The sequence below is a fragment of the Chrysochloris asiatica genome, unplaced genomic scaffold (assembly GCF_000296735.1).
Source record: "Chrysochloris asiatica unplaced genomic scaffold, ChrAsi1.0 scaffold00183, whole genome shotgun sequence".
Classification (NCBI taxonomy): domain Eukaryota; kingdom Metazoa; phylum Chordata; class Mammalia; order Afrosoricida; family Chrysochloridae; genus Chrysochloris; species Chrysochloris asiatica.
Genome location: NW_006408701.1, coordinates 6,261,521 through 6,283,518, shown reverse-complemented (window position 1 = coordinate 6,283,518; position 21,998 = coordinate 6,261,521).

Sequence of the window (21,998 nt, the reverse complement as noted above, 5' to 3'; positions counted from 1 at the left end):
TCTATATATATATATATATTTATAAACGGATGTGTGAGTATATCCATACATACATATATGCAAGGGGGCTTCTAAAAATTAATGGAATTTTCCCACAAATATTTTGAAGCTCCCTTGCATGTATGTGTGTGTGTGGCTATCAGTATGAATATATTTTACATGCATACCTGTGTCTAAAGACAAAGATGAGGCTTTCTGCTCCCGGGAAGATGTAAAGCCTCAGAAATCCTATACAGGTTCTCTGAGTCCCAAGCGACTCCATGGCACTAACAACAACTTATTTTATACAACATTGCTACATCTAGTTTTAAAGTCCTGTATGATAAGCACTGGACTGTTAACCGCAAGGTTGATGGTTCATACCCACCAGCTGCTCCTATGCAGGGTCAATATGAGTCAGAACCAACTCCATGCCACTTATAAACAACAACATGTAGTTCTAAAAGATTTAATTATTCCTCTGTTTACCCCAGCTTTCAATAGTTTTGAAGGTGATGAAATCCCTACACATAGAACATAGATTCTAATGCAAACAGTGCAGTCTATCATGGCACATTGGATAGAGGGGAGAGCAGTTTCTGTGCTTTATGCTCAGCAGCAATGGTCAAAGGAGCCTGCAGACAACGTGCTGGCTTGGCTGCTAACGGAAAGGTTAGTGGTTCAAACCCAGCAGTTTCTTCAAGCAGCAAAACCCTGGAGATCTGTTCCCTTAAAGATTCAAGCTGAAACTCACTGCTAGTGGGTCATTCCAACTTCTAGTGCCCTTAATAAGGGGCTTCAGAGGCTGTAAACATTTGTTGTTACTGCTGCTGGTTGTGGTTGTGTGTCAGCCAGTCCGTTTGACTCAAAGTGATCCTGTATAGGGTTTCCGAGGCTGTAAATCTTTATAGGATCAGAAAGCCTCATCTTTCTCCCTGTGGAGTGGCTGGTGGGTTTTGAAAGGAGGATTTTATGGTTAGTCCAGTGCTTATCCTACAGCGCTACTAGGGCTCCTCCATAAAGATTATAACCTAGGAAATCCTAAGAGGCAATTCTACTTTGTCATGTACAATTAAGCATCGGGCTGCTACTCCAAAATTCAGCAACTCTAACCCACCAGCTACCCTGGGGGAGAAAGATGAAGTCAGCTGACTTCCCTAAATATTTACAACCTTAGAAACCCTATGCAGCCATTCTCTGCCCTATATAGGGTGCTATGAGTTCGAATCAACTGAAACGCAGATTGCTTCATTTGGGTTTTTAATTGTTGTTGTTGTTCAGTGCCATCGTACTGACTCCTAGGGACCCTATGCACAACAGAACGAAACACTGCCCAGTCCTGGGCCATCCTCACAATTGTTGCCACGCTTGACCCCATTGATCTATCTCGTTGGGGGTCTTCCTCTTTTTCTCTGACCCTCCACCTTACCAAACATGATATCCTTCTCCAGTGACTGGTCCCTCCTGACAATATGTCTGAAGTATGAGAGATGACATTTGGCCATCCTGGACTCCTAGGGGCACTCTGGCTGCAGTTCTTCCAACACACATCTGTTTGTTCTTTTGGCAGCCAGTGGCACTTTCAGTATTCTTCTCCAACACCATAACTCAAAAGCATCAATTCTTCTACAGTCTTCCTTATTCACTGTCCAGCTTTCGCATACATATGAGGTTATTGAAAATACCACGGCTTGGGTCAGGCCCACCTTAGTCCTCAAGCTGATATCTTGGCTCTTCAACACTTTAAAAAGGTCTTGTGCAAGCAGATTTACCTAATGCAATACTTCATCTGATTTCTTGGCTGCTGCTTCCGTGAGTGTTGATTGTTGACCCAAGAAGAATGAAGTCCTTGACAACTTCAATCTTTTCTCTGTTGATAAGAATGTTGTTTATTGGTCCAGTGGTAAGGATTTTTTGTTTCCTTTTACATTGAGATGTAATCCATAAAGAAGGCTGTGCTCTTTGATCTTCATCAGTAAGTATCAAATGTCTTCCTGGGTAGGATGTTAGTTTTCACAAGAAATTGACTCTTGGTTTGAATAGGGATGTCTTCTCCTATCATTGGCTCCTAGACTTTTGTGGACTCATGAGTTTTTCCAGGGCAAGCCAGGTCCCTGAGAAATACTAGAGTATTGTGGCATCAGGGCCAGTGGACTTGGCAGGTCAAAGACAGTGAGTTACATGTGCTGACTCACCTTCAGTGATGATCACTACTCTAAGAATACCATTAGGTGCTGTCTTCCTTCTGGCTCCAGTATGTTAAAATTATTTTCTGTAGAAATGGAAACAGTGGTAACAATTTCTTTAGGAGCCTGGTAGAAATCTTTTGATTTTTGTAAGGATGTATCCTGATAGGTCAGCTGACCATAGAAGCCACTCTGTAAGAAACTAGTTCCTTCTAACACATTTCATCTGTAGATTGAAAAATGGATTTGAGTTATCAGTGCAAGGTGTTGGTTTTAGGACATCACCTAGCCAAACTGACCTATATATAAATGGAGCTCTAGCTGTGTTGAAAGGAGCTCTGGTAGCGTAGTGGTTATGAATCGGGCTGTGAACGTCAAGGTCGGCAGTTTGAATCTACCAGCTGTTCCGCGGGAGAAAGATGAGGCTTTCTGCTCCCGTAAAGATTTACAGCCTCGGAAACGCTTTACAGGGTCGCTATGAGTTGGAACTGACTCCACGGCACATAACAACAACAGTTAAGTTGAGCTGCGAACTGCAAGATCAGCAGTTTGGTGCTACCAGTAGCTCTCCAAGAGAAAGATGAGGCGTTCTGCTCCCATAAAGATTTACAGCCTTGGAAACCTGATACAGGGTCACTGTGAGTCAGAACTGACTTCATGGAACACAACCAACACCACCATATACATCTATATGGGTAGCGTACTGAATAAGAGTTGGGCTGGTAATCTCAAGGTCAGCAGTTCAAAACTACCAGCGGTTCCGTGGGAAAAAAAAAAAAAAGAGGCTTTCTATTCCCGTAAAGATTCCCAGCCCCCAAAACCCTATATAGGGTGGCTGTGAGTCGGAACCGACTCCACAGCACCAGTATGGTGGTGGTGATGTACCGTGAAGTCGGTATGTGTGTGTGTGTGTATATATATATATGTATGTCACTCATCATTGAGGGCATTTCCCTTTGGAATTCAGTGTGAAGGAGAAATGACACCTTTCCCATTTCTCTCAAACATGGCGGCCACCGAGACCACGTCTCCACAGCTCCCAGATCCTGCCAGGCCGGCCAGTCAGGGATTCATTTATCATGGAACCTGCAGTTATATACATACATAACCTGCATCAGTTCTGAAGGTGGCATGTTGAATCCCCAAGGTTCTCTTAGTGCCCCCAAACACCTTAACTAATATCACCACCTTCCCTGATGATGCAACTAATGGTAACGACAATCATGCGAAACAGTCTTCCGCATGATGGCACTGTTGATCCACGACTGCCCGCCATCCCAGCCTTTTTGCCTCTCCCTCCACCCTTTTCTGAGGGAAAAAAAAAAGGAATAAGACCCAGAAGCTTCCAAATGTGCTTTTAACAAGGTGCTTTGTTTTTGAAACAGATGTTGTTAATGCTATGGAGTTGGTTCTGAATCTTAGGGAATCTGTGTTGCTTTCTGAGGTTGTAAATCGTTTTGGGAGCAGAAAGCCTCTTCTTTCTCCCAAGGAGCATCTGGTGGGCTCAAACCATTGACATTGTGACTGGTAGTACAGAATGCCACCCTCCCCTTTTGCTAGATAGATATGTATGTGCTTGTATGTTTGTATGTGTGTGTGTGTGTGTGTTGTTGTTGTTGTTAAGTGCTGCGGAGTTGGTTCCAACTCATAGAGACCCCTGTATAGGATTTCTGAGGTCCAAATTCACCTTGCAGTCCATTCCATTATTCTGCAGGACCACAAGGTCAGTTTGAACCGCAAGGTTGGAGGGTCAAGCCCACCAGTTGCTCCTCGGAAAACCTTAACAGGGTCGCTATGAGTTGGAGTTGACTTGAAGGCACTTAACAACAATATAACTCAAATGTATCAATTCTTCTAAGGTCTTCCTTATTCATTGTCCAACTTTCACATGCATACAAGGCTATTGAAAAAACCTGGCTTAGGTCAGGAGTACCCTAGTCCTAAAACTGATATTTTTGTTCTTGAACACTTTAAAGAAGTCTTGTGCAGCAAATTTGCCTAACACAATATGCCTTTTGATTTCTTGACTGCTGTTTCCATGAGTGTTGATGGTAGATCCAAGCAAAAATAAGGCCCCTCATTCAGAATTCCTTGTCAATAAGTACCCCCATTCATACAATTCTTCTGAAGAAGTTGGTGGAATCCTTCAGTTCATCATCACTGGCTTTAGTAGTTGGTGTATAAATTTGAGTAATAGTGGTATTAACTGGTTTTCCTTATAGGCATATGGATATTATCCTATCACAGACAGCATTATACTGCAGAATAGACCTTGAAATGTTCTTTTTGATGATGAATGTGATGCCATTCCTCTTCAATTTGTCATTCCCAGCATAGTTTATACACCATGTGAGTTTCAGATTCAGAATGGCCAACACCAGTACATTTCAGCTCACCAATGCCTAGAATATCGATATTTATGCATTCCATTTCATTTGTGACAACTTCCAATTTTCCTATATTCATACTTCATATATTCCATGTTATGATTATTAATGGATGTTTACAGCTATTTCTTCTCATTTTGAGTTATGCTCCATCAGCAAATGAAGGTCCCAAGGGCTTTACCAGATTCCTATCATCACAGTCAACTTTACTTTGAGGAGGCAACTCTTCGCCAGTTGTATTTTGAGTGCCTTCCAACCCGAGGTGCTCATCTTCCAGCACTATGTCTGGCAATCTTCTGATGCCATTAATGATGTTTCAGTATTCAGTGTTCGGGTGCTGACAGTGTTCTACTGTTATTCATAAGGTTGTTGTTGTTAAGTGTCGTGGAGTCGGTTCCAACTCATAGCGACCCTGCATAGGGTTTCCAAGGCTGTAAATCCTTACAGGAGCAGAACGCCTCATCTTTCTCCCGTGGAACCACTGGTAGTTTCGAACTGCTGACCTTGCGGTTCACAGACCGATTTGTAACCACTATGCTACCAGAGCTCCTTATTCATAAGGTTATCAGTGGATAAATATTCGGTAGTACTCTGCCTCTCCTTTTTCCTAGTCTGTCTTAGTCTTTCAACTCAGTTGAGCCCTGTCCACCATGGGTGACCCTGCTGGTCTTTAAAATACAGGTGGCATAGCTTACAGCATCACAGCAACACACAAACCACTACAATAGGACAAAATGACAGACTTGCTCTGGAAACTGACTGGTAGTAAGTCTTGCTGCTGTTACCATCATCTACTCGCTCTCGGGAGCTGGGCTCCTGAGTTCTTACCCTGGATTAGTTGACCCACGAACCTAGAAAAGCTGTTAAGATAATGAGAGGAAGCCAAGAAACTCATCCCTACTCAAGCCTAGAGACAACTTCTTGTGAATGCTAAAATCCTAGCCAAGAAGACGTATATATCTATGTGAATAAAATCTGGTTTCTTTGTTAACATGGAGCTCTGACACAGGAATCATATAGAAACAGATGTAGCATTAGATATCGCCTGGGGTACACAAACAATTTTTTTTTAAGCTACCAATTTTAAGGTTGGCAACTGGAACCCACTCAGTAATGCTGCAGAAGGAAGGCCTAGCTATCTGGTAACAGAAAGAACAAACCCAAGACACTGTTGCGGAGAATCTTTGAAATATCTGTAACTTTTTAAGACAAACTTATATCAACCTCCCCAAAGAAATTCTGAGTTGCCTCCTCTTCCTCCTTCAACTATACCCTAAAAACTACTAATCTTGTCTCTACAGGTAGTCTCCAACATATGACGAAGTTGCATTCCACTGAAATGGATATAAGGTCCTGATGTAAGTCAAATGCATCATTTTGTTTTTAATTTTTATTATTGGCTTTTATGTTCAGTATCCTTATGAATTCAATCCATGTCCTTGAGATCTGGGAACATTATATATAAACTTATGGTGGTGGCGGCTGTATGCTGTGGTGCCGATTCCAACTCACAGCAACTCTGTATAGGGTTTCCGAGGCTGGAACTCTTTACAGGAGCAGAAAGTTTTGTCTTTCTCCTGCAGAATGGCGGGTAGTTTTGAATTGCAGACCTTGGGGTTAGCAGCTCAGCTCGTAACCATTATGCTGCCAGAGCTCCTAAACTTTCTCTGTGCATCCTATATTTTAACACATGCACATATATATAACAAAATGAGTTATAAAATTTTACTACAACTATGAAAACGAGTAAGGAGCTCTGGTAGCGTAATGGTTACGAATTGGGCTGTGAACCGCAAGGTCAGCAGTTCGAAATTACCAGTGGTTCCGCGGGAAAAAGATGAGGCATTCTGCTCCCGTAAAGATTTACAGCCTCGGGAACCCTGTGCAGGATCGCTATGAGTCGGAACCGACTCCATGGCACTTAACAACAACAACAACAACCATGAAAACGAGTAGGAAGACATTGGCATTTTGTCAGTGACAGTAATAACACCAGTTGTGGAAGGTTCTAGATTCCCTGCATTATCTCTGGGAATGGAAATGTGTTTCTGTTCAGAACATTAGTGAGAGTTGTCTGTTTGGTAATTATCTTTTTTCCTTTGTATATTTTTATATTTTGCTATAACATCTCATTGCTTCTGAGATTTAGTAAAGTGATTAGTATTTGGGTCTATGTTTTTAAGCAATTGAAGCCTCTTATTTAGTTTAGAAAATAAAATCTACTCGGAAGGGTTTTGAACAGCGAAACATAAAATTTAACATCTGCGAGTGATAACATCTGCAAATTTCATGTTACACCACTGTATGTAGTACATATTGTTGTTGTTAAGCACCGAGTCGGTTCCAACTCATAGCAACCCTGTATAGGGTTTCCGAGGAGCAGCTGATGAGCTTGAACCCCTGACCTAGCAGTTCAAACCAACATTGCAGTCCAGTGCATTAAACCGTAGTACCACACATTACTAACAACAAACTGTACCAAAAAAAGGATGGTTCATATAAATATGATTACATTATAAGTTGGGGTCTACCAGTAATTACCTATTCTGAATATTACAAATAAATGGGTGCCCTTTTGCCTCTGGCTTCTTAACTTTAACATATTTCTGAGGTTCATCCATTAATAACTTTATTCCTTTTGATAACTAATAATCTCATATTACATATATACATGCTCACATACAGATTTACAGCCTAGGAAACCTTATACAGGGTTGTTAAATTCCAAATAGGTAAAATATTTTGGCCTAAGTCTTGCTGTCAACTCACTCTGGATATTTGTATAACCCCACAAAATACTGCATTGAACTAATTAATAAGTAAATGGAATGAAGTTTATTTCATGCAATATGTTTTTATTTGAAACTAATATTTCCAATAAGGAATTTCCCCTGAAAAAGCAAAAAAAAAAGATTGAACCTAAGGAAACACTGTGGGGCAATTCTACTTTAAATAGGGTTGCCATGAGTCAGATTACTGGGTGTTTTTATTTTCTCGGAGTATCTTGTGAAGGAGGCCTATGATTTGAAGGACACATCAGCTCTTGCTGGCAGATGGTCATTGACTTTGTACTCTGCGGTGGGCTCTTCAGACTCCCTGTCCTCCTGGGTCTCTCCAGGGACTGACTTGAAAGGTTCTAGGTCTCATCCCTGAGGTGGACAGAGCCAGGTCAGTGTTCATGCTGGCCTTTCACTAGGATCTCCTGCAGCCAAGAGAGGCTCCTATAGCTCGAGACTCACCAAGGTTGACCTGACTTCTGTTTCTGGGGCTGGGGTATTAGGCATAGTGTCCATTTAGCCCAGGGATGCAGGGCCTTCCCAGAGGCTTACATGAGTCCCGCCCAGCCAGGGCAGTCACCAGTGGCTGAGTATTGGCTTCCTGTGCCCCATTGAGTGTCACCATGGCTGTTTACCTCATCCTCATCTCCTACTTCTTGGGTAGGCCCCAGATAGGGACACGCTTGCTGTGGATAGCCAGGACCCTGCATTTAGTTATCCCTAGAACCTTGACTTCCTCTTCAGGCCGCCGCAGCCCCAGGAAGCAACAATGACGGGGCCTTGGCTTTGAAAACAATTTCCACTTGACGGCATTGCTGCACCAGAAACACCAACCAACTCATTCCTCCACCAAGACCTCCTACTCCATCCACCCTTTGCTCTGGGAGAGAGTGAGACAGTGAGTGTGTGTATGTGTGTGTGTGTGTATGTGTGTGTCGGGGTAGGAATGCCAACTAGTGTCCAAATTCCCTAAGGCATGGTAGCTCCCACTTTGTCTGTTTTGGGGGCTACAGCTCCCACACTTAGTACTGAGTCTTACAAGCCCTTGCTCAGAAGGGGACCATTAGGGTTCCTTTCTTCCTGATGAAGAATGATTGCTCTGAATCAGACTCCCTGTGCGTGCGTTCGTGGACAAACCGAAATCCATCCAGATCTGCATTTTAGTGCTCCAGCTTGGCCAAGACCTGTGTCCCTGCAGAGTCCTCCGAGGACATAATGCCCCCACCAGGGGACATTCTTACTTGAGCTTACATATACTTCTTCTAAAAGTCACTTTGATATGAATTTCCATTTTCCTCTCTCTTTTCACCAATAATTCAGGAGCCCTACCTTGGCACTGTAGGATAAGCACTTGACTGCAACCTCAGTTTGAACCGTGAGGTAGGCGGTTTAGACTCACCAGCCACTCCTTAGAAACCCTATTACAGGGTCACTATGAGTCAGAACTAACTCAACAGCACTTGACAACAGCAACCAACATTCAAGGGGCCCTGATGACACAGTGGGTTGTGTTGGGCTGCTAGCTGCAAGGTCAGTGGTTCAAACCCACCTGCTGTTTGGTGAGAGAAAGATGAGGCTGTCTGTTCCCAAAGGAACCTTGATGGCCTAGTGGATTATGCATTGGGCTGTTAATGACAAGGTCGGAAGATGAAGCTCCTGTAAAGATTTGTAGCCTCGGGGACCCTATATAGGGTTGCTATGAGTCGGAACTGACTTGATGGCCCACAGCAGTATCAGCAGCGGTCTGTTTCCATAAAGATATATAGTCTTGGAAACCTAAAGGAACTGGGTCTCTATGAGTCAGAATTGCTTCCAGGGCAGTGGGTGGATGGTGGGCCATAAAGCAGATGTTTGAGAACTAGATCCTCTGAAACAGAAAGATGCTGTTGTTAAGTACTGTCCAGTCAGTCTTGACTCATAGCGACCCTGGTGGGGTTTTCCAAGGAGCAGCTAGTGGGTGGGTTGAAATACAAAGATACCTTTCCTGATAACCTCTTTCCCTTGGGAAGCAGCACAATCATCAAGTTGACGTGTATGTTCACAGATCTTCCCTGCTCCTCTGTGCATGTGGGTCTATGGGAGAACATATGGGAATATATTCCTGAGTTGGTTTCCTTTACCACATATAGAATACCAGACCTTCGGGGTACCATCAACTCATTTGATTCACCTACATTGTGTATTCCTGTTATTCATTGGATGATGTAAGCCTGAGATAATTCCTCCAGCTACTTACCTCTGGGGGTTGACCTTTAACATATAAGCTGTGTCTGCTCACACACACTCATACTAACATAACTATGAAGTTATACTCATCCTCAAAGCTAGTTACACAAAAAAAGAAAGAGTAAGACAGAGACAGAGGGATGGTTGAATGTAAAGGATCGAGGGAAAGAAGAAAGACATGAAGAAAAGTAGGTAGATAGATAGGTTGGAAAGAAGGACCTTTTCAACCAGTGACAGTGGAAATACCCAGGATCAATAACTTATTAGCCATATTCACTCTCAAGCAGTAGAATACTAAGCAATGGTTAGAAAAGAAGTGAAAACTATCTGGGAAGACATTTTCTAGGCCCAGATGTACAAAGGCTAGGAAAGAAATTTTATGAAAGCAACAAAATGTGAAAAAGTGGATTCCTCGTGTTGCTTTTGGCGTCAGTGAAAATGTGAAATGCAAGCATGAAAATGTATGAGCTTTCATTTTGATTAAAACAAAGTATTCAGAAGGAAAAATGAAATCTGTTTCTCACTTTCAAGAAGGGTTGGAATGAAGGTTGAAAGAGAGAGAAAAAGTTGCGAAAATATTCCTTGTTCAATAGTGGATGATGTGTGATGGTTCTTAATGAATGATACTTCATCCTCAATGCCACATCTATGTCAGTAAATACATGTGTGGACCTATGTGTGTTGGATTGTTGTGCCCTAACCAGACCTTCACGGAGGGCTTTCTAGTAGAGACAGTAAAGCAAATGACCGTCCCGGTTGTCACCTATTGGTATAGCACTTTGGGTTCTCATTCTGATTCATGAGCTTCCAGTGTGGGGCACGACATGGACAGTGTCTATCAGAGATTCCCGATGGTGAGCTTGGTAACGGTAGAATACTCTCTCTGGGGCTGGGCTCTTGAGTCCTGGCTCTGGATAAAGTAGCCCATGAGTCCAGCAAAGGAGAGAAGGCATTGACAAGAGAGGAGATCGGGTACTCCCTAGTCCAGCCAAGAAGCAATTTCCTGTTAAAGCTAAAACTCCAACTCAAGAAGACGTGTACATCTACACATGGAAACAAAACTCTGGGTACCTGCTAGCATAAGAGGAGCCCTAGTGGTACAGTGGTACAGTGGTTAAGGCACTTGGCTGCTAACCAAAAGGTTGATGGTTCAAACCTACCAGTTAGTCCTTGGGAGAAAAATGTGGCAATCTGCTTCTATAAAAGCCTTGTAAATCTTATGGGGTAATTTTACTCTATCCTATAAGGCGTTGTCAAGGACTTCATTCTTGGATCAACTATCAACACTTATGGAAGCAGCAGTCAAGAGATCAGACGACGTATTGCATTGGGCAAATCTGCTGCACAGGAACTTTTTAAAGTGTTGAAGAGCAGAGATGTCAGTTTGAGGACTAAGGTGCGCCTGACCCAAGCCATGGTATTTTCAATAACCTCATATGGATGTGAAAGCTGGACAGTAAATAAAGAAGGATTGTAGAAGAATTGATGCCTTTGAATTGTGGTGTTGGAGGAGAATACTGAAAGTGCCATGGACTGCCAAAAGAACCAATAGATCTGTTTTGGAAGAAGTGCAGCCAGAGTGCTCCTTGGAGGCCAGGATGGCTAAGCTTCGTCTTTCATAGTTTGGACATATTGTCAGGAGGGAACAGTCGCTGGAGAAGGATGTCATGCTGGGTAAGGTGGAGGGTCAGAGAAAAAGAGGAAGACCCCTAATGAGATGGATCAGCCAGGTGGCATCATTGATGGACTCAAGTGTGGCAGCGGTAGTGAGGTTGGCCCAGGATCAGACATTGTTTCATTCTGCTGTGCATGGGCTGGCTATGAGTTGGTTCCGACTCGATGGCACCTGACAACAACAACATAAGGCATTCGGATAGCATAGTGGTTACAAAAGGGGCTGCTAATCTCATGGTCAGTAGTTCGAAACTACCAGCTGTTCTGCAGGAGAAAGATGAGGCTTTCTGCACCCATAAAAATTTACAGCCTTGGAAACCCTATGCAGTGTCGCTATGGGTTGGAAACGACTCCACGGGACATGATAACAACAACATGCTATGGGGTGGAACTGATTCGACAGCACTTAACAACAACAACATAGGGTTGTGTAAGGAGCTCTGGTAGCATGTAGTGGTTACAAGTTGGGCTGCTAATCTGAAAGTCAGCAGTTCAAAACTACCAGTGGTTCCGCGGAAAGAAAGATGAGGCTTTCTGCTCCCTTAAAGATTTACAGCCTTGGAAACCCTGTACAGGGTTGCTAATAGTTGGAACTGACTCCACGGTACACAACCACCATAGGGTTGTGTCCTAGTGTGGTGCTATAGGAGAAACACTGGACTGTTAGCCGCAAGGTTGGTGGTTCAAACCAACCAGCCTGTTCTAGGAAACCCTACACTGAGTCACTATGAGTTAGAACAGACTGGACAATACTTAGTATCAACAGCACAGGGTTTATGGTGGGTCTTTTGGTATCGTATCGTGTGTTCATAGTGGTATTCATATCTATATAGCTATATATATATCCTTTGGTGATACAAACAGTTTAGCCATTTTAACCCATCCTATTGTGCCTCCAAAAAGAGGCCAGGCTACTTGCTTCCTTAAAAATTTAGCCAAGTAAAAAAACCCTGTGGGGCAGTGTTACTCTGTAACCCATGGGTCGCCATGTATTAGAATTGATTCCTCAGCACCATTGTTGTCTATTTGGTGTAGCTTATGGATCTGGCCTGTGATAGGAGTCAGGTGTGTCAGAGGACTTTGAGACCACACTGGACCACCTCCAGAGTGTAGGAAGGCTACATGGTGAGTCTCCCAAAAGAGCCCAGGTGGTCATGACAGCCAGACTCAATAAGCTTCAACAATTGCCTTGGTGACAGCTTTGTTTGGTCAGACATCCTAACTCTAAATGGTAACCAAGAACATCCTCAGGGAACGAAAACCTGTGTTGAACCTCCCTTGAAATGGGGGTTGCCCAAACATGGCAGCCACTAAGGCCCAATCCTTGACCTCTTGTGCCTGACCCGCTTGGTTTCCTGGCTATTAGCTTAGGCCTGACCCCAGTCTCCACAGCTCCCTGGGCAAGGGCTCACCTTGGTCACCACATAGCCAGTGTCGCAGGGAGAGGTGTGGATATTTGGAGACCTATGTTTTCTCCACTTCCTGGTCTCCCTTTGAAACAACAGACCTACATCCATGAAGTTTGGAAACAATTTCCGCTTGATGGCGGTATTGCATCAGCTATGCTAGTGCACCCTTGCCCTCCTCCCTTTGCTATTGAAAAAAATGCCGACCAGGTCCACCTTTCCTAAAGCTTGGTGCCTCACTATCTTGTCCATTTGGGGGGTTCCAGCTCCCAGATCTTTACTGAATTTTGCAAATTTTGTCTTCACTGGGAGGCAATAGGTTTCCTTACTTCCTAAAGAAAAATTACTCTATTCCCTGGCACCCTGTAGGTGGACAGACCAAAAGCCATCCATGTCTGCATGCTGAGCTCTCCACTTGGTCAAGACCTCAAGAAACAGACTGAGTCCTGAGTTCCACCCACCCAGCACTCCAGGACCCACCAAGAAATATTCCAATTTGAGTTTTCTTACACCTTATTGAAAACCAAGTTTGAGGTGAATTTCACTTCCTTTTGTTTTTTTGAAAGTCAATACCTATAATTTAGGGGCACTGGGGCACTGCCAAGAATAGATCTTAGAGCACCAGATACTCAGAAATATAAAAATGCTTTTCTGATCATCTTTTTCTTTGGGGAAGCAGCTTGATGTGTATACTCAGATGTTTCCTGGAAGACACTTCCTTGAGGAATCAATCATACCTCAACAAGTCTTGGCATTTTCTAATTGGTTATGAAGAGACAGTCTTAGAAAGTGCATTGCTTTGGCCCTAGGCCTATCTCAGTTTCCTTTGATCTTCAACATATGTCAGCAAGTGCTTATAATTGCTTCCTCCCTGGCCTTGCTGAGGGTTATGGCACCTGTACTCAACTCAAGACCTGAGATTGGGGCAATCCTGGGAGGAACTGGTAGGAGGGGTCAACTCAGAGAAGGCCGGCCTTTCAATACTTGGTTCTCTTCAAGGACCTCAACTGTCTCTCCCTGTTGGCTGGGACTGCCCCTTTCCATAGGCAAGGTGGGCAGCCAAATGGTCTTCTTTCAGGCAGAGGGCCTCAAAGTGCTCTAGGCTACAGTGGTTCCCAGATTTTACCACTCCTTCCCTGCATTTCTGCCCTAAGGAAGACAAAGATGCTTGCTTATGCACCTCCATACCTTTCTACAATGGAATAACAAAATCAAGAGTCTCTCAAGATCCTTTTTTACCATGTTGGAAAGCCACATAATAATTTTCCAATTTATTTGTGAATCAATAAACTTCTTCCTGAGGTCTTTTCAAATACTATGATAAAAAAAATTAAGAGTCCCCGCACAACCTGGTTTTGGAAGGATGAATAGACATAAGGAGCACTCACGCTTGACTCTACTGCCTAGAGATGAGTAGCCTTCTCTTTCCTTTTGCTTTTCAGTGTACTTCACTCAGCACAGAGATGTCTGGACACCGTTTCGGTTTGCCAGCATGATGATCAAAGGAGACTCAACTGACAGCTATTATTCACTCAGCTGAAAATGATTTGTTGCCTTTGAAAAATGCTACTGAATAACCTTGGAACTGACTTGTTGGCACTTAATAACAACAACATAAATAACCTATGAGATGATAACAATTTGGGAATACACTGTGATATGAATTTCAACCTCTCTCTCTCTTGGAAATTACACCTATGTAATTCAGGGAGGTTTCAATTACTTGGACTCACAGAACCAAAACCAGTCCAGCCCTATGCCTTGGAGTCAATTCTGATGCATAGTCACCCTATAGGATGGAGTAGATCTTCCAAAAAGTAGACTCCCACATCTTTCTTTAGCATTTGAACCATGGCCCTTTTGGTTAGGAGGGGAACATTTAACTAACCACTGCACTCCCAGGGCTCCGTTAGTCAAGATGGGTGGTTAAGTGCCTTTGAGCCAGTTCCGACTCATAGTGACCCTGTATAGGATTTCCGAGGAGCAGCTGGTGAGTTTTGAACTTCCAGCCTTTCAATTCAAACTGACCTTGCAGTCCAGTGCTTAATTCTACAGTGCCACACCAGGACTCAAGAAAGACTGTTGTTGTTAAGTGCCGTCGAGTCAGTTCCGACCCATAGCGACCCTGTATAGCGTTTCCAAGGAGCAGCTGGTGAGCTTGAACCGCTGACCTTGCAGTTCAAATGGCTTTGCAGTCTGGCGCATTAACACATAACACCACATAATCCAGAAAGATTACAGCTACAAAACCCCTACAGATTAATGATTAATAGTTTTTTTTTGTTTTTGCTTTTTAATTCTGTAACAAATGGGGCTTCTAAGTCAAATGGGCTTAATGAAAAGGGGTTTTTTGGGGGTGATTAATGCAAAGCTGTTTGAACTGCAAGGTTGGCGGTTCAAGCTCACCAGCCGCTCCTTAGAAACCCTATACAGGGTCGCTATGGGTTGGAACCGACTCAATGGCACTGCACAACAACAATAATATATATAGAGAGAGGGTCCTGGAACGGCATTCTAGGATCAGCACTGGACTGCGAACCACATGGTCAGCAGTTCAAAACCCATCAGCTTCCTTGAAAACCCTATACAGTATTGCTATGACTGGCTGGCATGTAACAATTTTATATCTAGCCCTGGTAGCATAGTGGATTATGAGCTAGGCTGCTAAGGAGCCCTGGTTAGGATAGTGGATTACAAGCTGGGCAGCTAACTGTAAGGTCAAAAGTTCTAATTTGCTAGGTGTTCCATGGGAGAAAGATAAGGCTTTCAGCAACCATAAAGATTTAAGTATCAGAAACCCTATACAGGGTCACTGTAAGTCAGAAACAACTCCATGGCACTTAACATAGTGATCCTGCATAGAATTTCTGGGAGTCCTGGTGGGCACTATAGGATAAGCACTGAACCACAAGGTCAGATGTTCAAACTTGTCCCTCCTCAGAAACCCTATACAAGGTTGCTCGGAGTTAGAGTCTACTAAACAACAGCATAGGGTTTAGAGTGGCTGATTGGTTTGAGTGGCTGTTGGGTTAGAACCGTTGACCCTGTGGTTAGCAGTTCAGTGCTTATTATTTTTACAGCACCACCCATGAAGCAAAGAGGTGGAGAGGGCAAAATATTTCCCCCAGAATTCAGATGTAGAATCCCAACTACACTTTGAAGGCCTAGATAATTCTAGCGGTTTTTTTATTCCAAAAAGGGCGGAGGGAGAGGCCATGCGAAAGCTGTGGCAGATTCTTGTGGCGCAACATTGCCATCAAGCGGAAGATTTTACAGCATGTTCTCCAGCTGCACCATCTAGATTTCCTGGATTGGTGTTAAGTGCCTTGGAGTTGGTTCAGACTCAAAGCTACCTAGTACAGGATTTCCGAGGAGCGCCTGGTGAGCTTGAACCACCAACCTTGCAGTTCAAACTGACCGTGTAGTCCAGCGCATTAACTCACAGAGCCACACTAGGACTCCATTTCCTGGTGAGGGTCTGTGCTAAGTGAAAGAGTGGGTTGGGGTACTCAGAGGACTCTGGGTTCTGGCTGGACAACCTCTGGGAAGGCTTTGAAAGCCCCAGTCATCCTCCCCTACAAACACTTCCCAGGTCAGCAGGGCTGCCTGTCTTAGGGAGCCATGGGGGCGTGTCCTCAGTAGCCACCTTGTTTGAAAGAAATGGCAAGTGTGATACTCTGTCCTAACTATGAATGCCAAAGGAAAATGGCTTCATGGAAATCCACAAGACTCCAGGAGTTAGAGAAGTGAAGACCTGAAATAAATGAAACCGGAAAACCTCCACTGAGGGGTCAGCAAGTTAAATCCCTTTCTCTACCTGTCACAACACCAAGGAAAGGATCTGAGGGATTTGCTGAACAAATTGAATTACATCAACCCTCCCACCCCTAACATGGTGACTATGAATCTGGATGTTTGATAGCACTGTTGATGTTAGTGCATTTTGAGTGGGTCAGGTTCATAGTGACCCTGTATAGGGTTTCAGGGATGCAGCTAGTGGGTTTGAACCACTGACCCTGTGGTTAGCAGTTCAGTGATTATCTTACAGCACCACACCTATAAACAGGAAGCAAAGAGGTAAAGAGAGTGAAAATATCCCCCCAGAATTCAGATGTAGAACTCCAACTACATATACTTGCAAGGCTTAGATAATTCTAGACGTTTCTTACGTTTGTTTTTTTGTTTTTTTTTACTTTGAAAAGGGCGGAGGGAGAGGCCATGCGGCCGCCGGGGCAGGTTCTTGTGGCGCAACATTGCCATCAAGCGGAAGATTTTACAGCATGTTCTCCAGCGCCGCCATCTGGATTTCCTGGATTGTTGTTAAGTGCCTTGGAGTTGGTTCTGACCTGTATAGGATTTCTGAGGAATAACTGGTGAGCTTGAACTGCCAACCTTGCAGTTCAAACTGACCTTGCAGTCCAGCGCATTAACTCACAGAGCCACACTAGGACTCCATTTCCTGGTAAGGGTTTGTGCTAAGTGGAAGGGTGGGTTGGGGTACTCAGAGGACTCTGGGTACTAGCTGGATGGACAACTTCTGTAAAAAAAGCAAGAGCTTTTTACTACTTCCTTACTGGCCTTGCTGAGGGTGATGGCCCAGTGTGCTCAACCCAAGAGAGTTCAGGGAAAATCATGGGGGGATCGGTGGCTGGTGTTGTTCAGTGTGGTCCAGTTGATTCCGATTCAGAGCGACCCTGTCTAGGCATTCTGAGGAGCAGGTGATGAGTTTCAAGCATGGATCTTACAGTGCCACACCCGGACAGAGTCCTCAACTCAGAAAAGAAGGTAAAGGCCTTCAAGACCTGGTTCTCCTGAAGGGTCCCCAATGGTCTTTCCCATTGAAGGCCAGGATTGCTTTATAAAAATGCTACTAAATAACCTCTAAGAAGAGCAATTTGCAAATAAATATCATAGGAATTTCAACCTCTTCCTCTTGAAATTGTTGTTGTTAGGTGCCATCGAGTTGGCACCGACTCATAGTGACCTTATGCACAGCAGAATGAAACAATTTCCGATCCTGGGCCAAACTGACCTTAAGGTCCAGTATATTATCCTGGAGTAGGCACCTTTTTGGGTTTTGGAATTTTTTATTGTTAATTAAGGTTAACAGAGCAGATCATTAGTTTTACATTTAATAAACCATGCACTTTGTTTCATTCGTTATTGCAATCCTCTTCATGTAACCGCAGTTATCCCATTTCCTTTTTGAGCATGCACCTTTTTCCTGGCCGGGCAGGTTATCCAGACCAAACTCTCAGAGAAGTCCTAGATTAATAGTGCTGACCTTCTGGCAGGCTCCCCTGACCTATTTTGGTACAGGACCAGAACTGAGGTGAACATGGGATTGAGACTTAGGGAGCCAGGAATGAGTGGAAGTGGGGGCCCTAACTTCTCATTACACTCTAGGCACCTGTGGACTTTTGGGGATGTTGCTGTTAAGTTCCATCAACTTGGTTCTAACTCTTAGGGACCCTAAATATGGTTTCTGGGGAGCAGCTGATGGATTTGAACTATGGACCATGTGGTTTGAAGTCTAGTGCTGATCCTACAGTTGCCACAACAGGATCCCCAAAAAGTGAGGTCTGCAAATGTAGCTGCCTGGGCATCTGCCCCTCTTGGGTGGGTCCAGGAGCACTCCGGACAAGTCCCTGCCAGGGTCCATGCAAACCAATACAGGACATTGCAGCTGCCACTCTTGGCTTCAGGCTCCTGGCACCTTCCATATGGGTTCATTCAGAACTCTTTGCTGTGGGCTCCCGGGCCCCCTCATTCTCCTTGGGTTCTCTAGTGGCTGGCTGGACAGGCTCAAGTCTGGAATCTATGAGCGTGGCAGAAGGGCTACCTCTCCAGTCACCCAGGGCAATGTTCTGGCCTGTGTTGCTCCGGGTTTTTAGCTAGAGCTGACTGGGGCAAGGGTGGTGGTAGTTGTGTGCCATCACATTGGTTCCCACTCATTGTGACTCTCCATAGTGTTTCCGAGGCTCTCACTTTTTACAAGAGCAGAGCCTGATCTTTCTCCCATGGAGCAGCTTGTAGACTAAAACTGCTGACCCACTCACTATGCCACCGGGGGTGTGATGCAAAGACCCCAAAGCCCTGTGCTGAGGTGCCTTTGTAGTGCCTAATGGTTAAGGGCTGAGCTTTGTCTTCCTGTGCCCGACTTACCTGTCACCATGGCTGTTGGCCTCTTCCTTACGTACCTTCACAGTTTCTTGATTAGGCCTCTAGATCAGGCCACATTTGTCCCATGACTCCTGGAGTGCTGGACCTGTAGCACCCTGTATTTAGTCTTGTGGGGAGAATTCTGATGTCCTCATTCCACATGCTCACCAAAAGCAACAAGGCGGATGTATGTATGGCAAAACACAAAACATTTTCCACTTGATGGCAGTATTGCACCAGAAACGAAACCATGTTTTCCATGCCCCTCCCCCTCCTCTTTCTCTAGTCTTTACTATTGGGAGCAGGGCAAGGGCCTCTATCAGTTTCTGGTCTTCCTAAAGAGTGGAACCTCACCATGTTGTCCACTTTTGGGGCTCCAGCACTCAGACTTTGTTTTAAGGTCTTGTTCTGAAAAAAGGGAGGTTGCGTTTCTATCCTAACAACGAAGCATCTCTCCACATCAGACATCTTGTGTATTTGTTATATAGCCACCCTGTATAGGGTTTCTGAGGAGTGGCTGGTGAGCTTGAACTGCTGATCTTGCTGTTCAGACCAACTTTGCAGTTCAGCAAATTAACCTGCAGCGTTACACCATGATGTTGTTGTTGTTATGTGCTGTGGAGTCGGTTCCGACTCATAGCGACCCTGTACAGGGTTTCCGAGGCTGTAAATCTTTATGGAAGCAGAAAGCCTCATCTTTCTCCCGCGGAGCAGCTGGTAGTTTCGAACTGCTGACCTTGCGGTTTGCAGCCCAATTCATAACCACTAAGCTACCAGAGCTCCTTTGATGTAGGGACCTAAAGCCAACCATATCTGCAACCTTAGTGCTTGAGCTTGGCGGAGATCTGAAGAAACAAACTGCATCCCTGTAGAGTCCACGCACCCAATGCCCACTATGGGAGAATCCAATTTGAACTTTCTTATACCTCATCTAAAAGCCAGTTTGATATGACTTTCAATTTTGTTCCTATTTTGGAATGTCTACACCTATGATTTAGGGTGCATCCAAGAATCAGTTTTTATAGAAGCAGATCCTTTGAAATATAAAGATAACCTTCTTGATCATTTTTTTCCTTTGGGAAGTGCAGTCATCAACTTGATGTGTATATTCACAGACCCAGAGACTTCGAAAAGTTCATGGAAAAATTCAGTGGACTTATTGAAGCTCCATTCTCTGGGTGATTCAAACAGGTTGCACTTGGCTACTAATCTAAAGGTTGGCGGTTTGAGCCCACCCAGTGGGATAAAAAGGAAAGGCGGGTTGGTTTGAACCGCTGACCTTGTGGCTCTAACTGACCTTTTGGTCCAGTGCATTATCCTGCAGCGCCACACCAGGAGTCCAATACTAACACTAGTCCTAATGTTATGCCCAGAATTCAGGGTCCCCAAAGACCACCCAGGAGCCGTGTACCGATGCAAATACATAAGGGTTGTTTAATCAAGCTCGAGCCAGGTCTCTAACCTTATCCGACATTTCGGAATCAGGAAAGAGCCCCAAATTCATTGTCTGCAGGGTTTTTATAGAATTTTCAAACAGCTCAGGTTTCTCAGCTTTACAATCTTTGGATTGGTTAACAATTGGCAAACTATAAGATGTTACAGTTTAATTGGTCAGTACTGGTGGTCTTTGTTCTTAGGCTAGGGTAAAGGAAAACATCTGGCCTTTGGCCTTGAGCTGCCTGGCTATTTATACATATATCATTTTCTTGGAGCTAGGGGACGTGTTCAGGCTAATGAACAGAATGGAGATTGACCTTGTCTCTGGAGGGAACTAAAAACTGAGGCCTTGTCTATTTAAAATGCTTTCCTGAGCCTGACTAGAGTTTAGTCAAGCAGTCTCTAGGTAGGCAAAATCAGGTAAAGTCAGTTTGGTCCTTACACTAACCACAACTCCAACACTAGTAAGTGGTGGTGGTGGCTATGTGCCATGGAGTTGGTTCCTGTATAAAGTTTGGGAGGCTGTAAATCTTTACTGGAGCAGAAAGCCTCATCTTTGTGCTGGGAGCCAGCCCCAGCAAACTTATTCCAGGGTTTTTCCAAAAGCGGGTGCGGCATCGGCTGAATACCCGGAGTCATGGGTCATAATAAATTCAAAATTTCATTACATGCTTTATTATTATTATTTCTATGGCTACTCTAATACTCTGCTTCTCTCATTCTTTACTGTCATGCTCTCCTGCTCATCTCTTCTGTTTCCTTTCTCCCCTCCCCTGCTCCTGCTTCCATATGCTCCTCTCCTGCTCCCCTCTTCTGCTCCCTTTACTAGCTTCCCCTCCCTCCATTCTTGTCTCTTTCTATTTTCCTCTACTTACTCTTACCTCTACTTCTTGCCTCTAATTCTTCTTCCACCCATTCTTCTACTTCCCATCTTCCTTCTTTTTCCTTCTTCTTCCCTTCTCCTACACCCCTTCTTCACCTCCTTCTTCTACTTCTTCCTTCTCTTCATTCTTCTTCACCTTCCCTTCCTCTTCACCCCTTTGTTCTATCTTACAACTCCCTTATACACCATTACAGAAAACATTGTTTTCATAGTAATCAATGACATCAAGGTACAATCTACTTTGGGGCACATTCCTCATGGTTTACAATTCTTAAATTTACAACAAGGATGAGAAGTTACAGCAAAAACATTATCTCAAGGCATAGGAGACATTCAGGCGCCTTGAAACTTTTTAGCTAAACATTTGTTCCTACATAAGTCTGTTCTTTTCTCTGAGAAGCAAGTTAACCTTTACATGTTTCTTAACCTTTGTTAGTCAAATCTTAAGCCATCAAGCCTAATTGTCAGATGCAATTTATACTTCTTTAGCTTCCTCCTACAGAAACATCCTTTCTCAGGGAAGCTGAAACTTATCAAGACAATTCCCCTATTTTACTGATCAGACTTCTTATTTATATAATTGTAGATTCTCACAACCCTTATCTATAGTCTAATTATATTTTTTGAAATTCTTGTACCCACAGCATTTATTTATGATCTATTCACGTTTAGGATTCTTTATTGCCTTAAACTAAGGCTACAAGGAAGAATGTTTATAATCACTAAACCTAAGCTGGCAGTCATTCAATTGACAAGTCCTGTCTCCTAGCAGTCTTAAGAACATTGTTAATATAAGTATTAAAACTACCTATGATTACAAGTAGAATAAAATGTAGCTAATGTGTGGCTTCTAACTTTTAATGAGAATATACTAAAGTGTA